The following is a 353-nucleotide window of genomic DNA, read 5'->3' as shown; positions in this document are numbered from 1 at the left end:
CTATCCAGCTTTCACATCCATTCATGGTGATGGGAATACAATGGCTTGGATGATTCTAAATTTCGTGATCAGTTGTATATCTCTACATTTTAGGATCTTAATTCTTTCATAGCTGCCCTTCCTATTCCACATCGTCTTCTGATTTGACTGCAGCCTCTATTTTGACCAGTATTTGATCCAAGGTATGGAAACTCTTTAACTATTTTGATTATTTGTGTAGTTCCTCTGCAGTCATTATTTTTGTTTTCTTTATGTTTAGCATTAAGCTTGCCTTTGTACTTTCTCCTTTTAACTTCCTCAGTACTATATTATACATTTATGCCAAATCTTTAAAAACAACTCTCAAGAATAGG

This window comes from Sceloporus occidentalis, unplaced genomic scaffold, assembly GCF_023333645.1.
Source record: "Sceloporus occidentalis isolate IW3139 unplaced genomic scaffold, rSceOcc1.0.p SCAF_2, whole genome shotgun sequence".
Lineage (NCBI taxonomy): Eukaryota > Metazoa > Chordata > Lepidosauria > Squamata > Phrynosomatidae > Sceloporus > Sceloporus occidentalis.
This window is presented reverse-complemented; position numbering follows the sequence as displayed.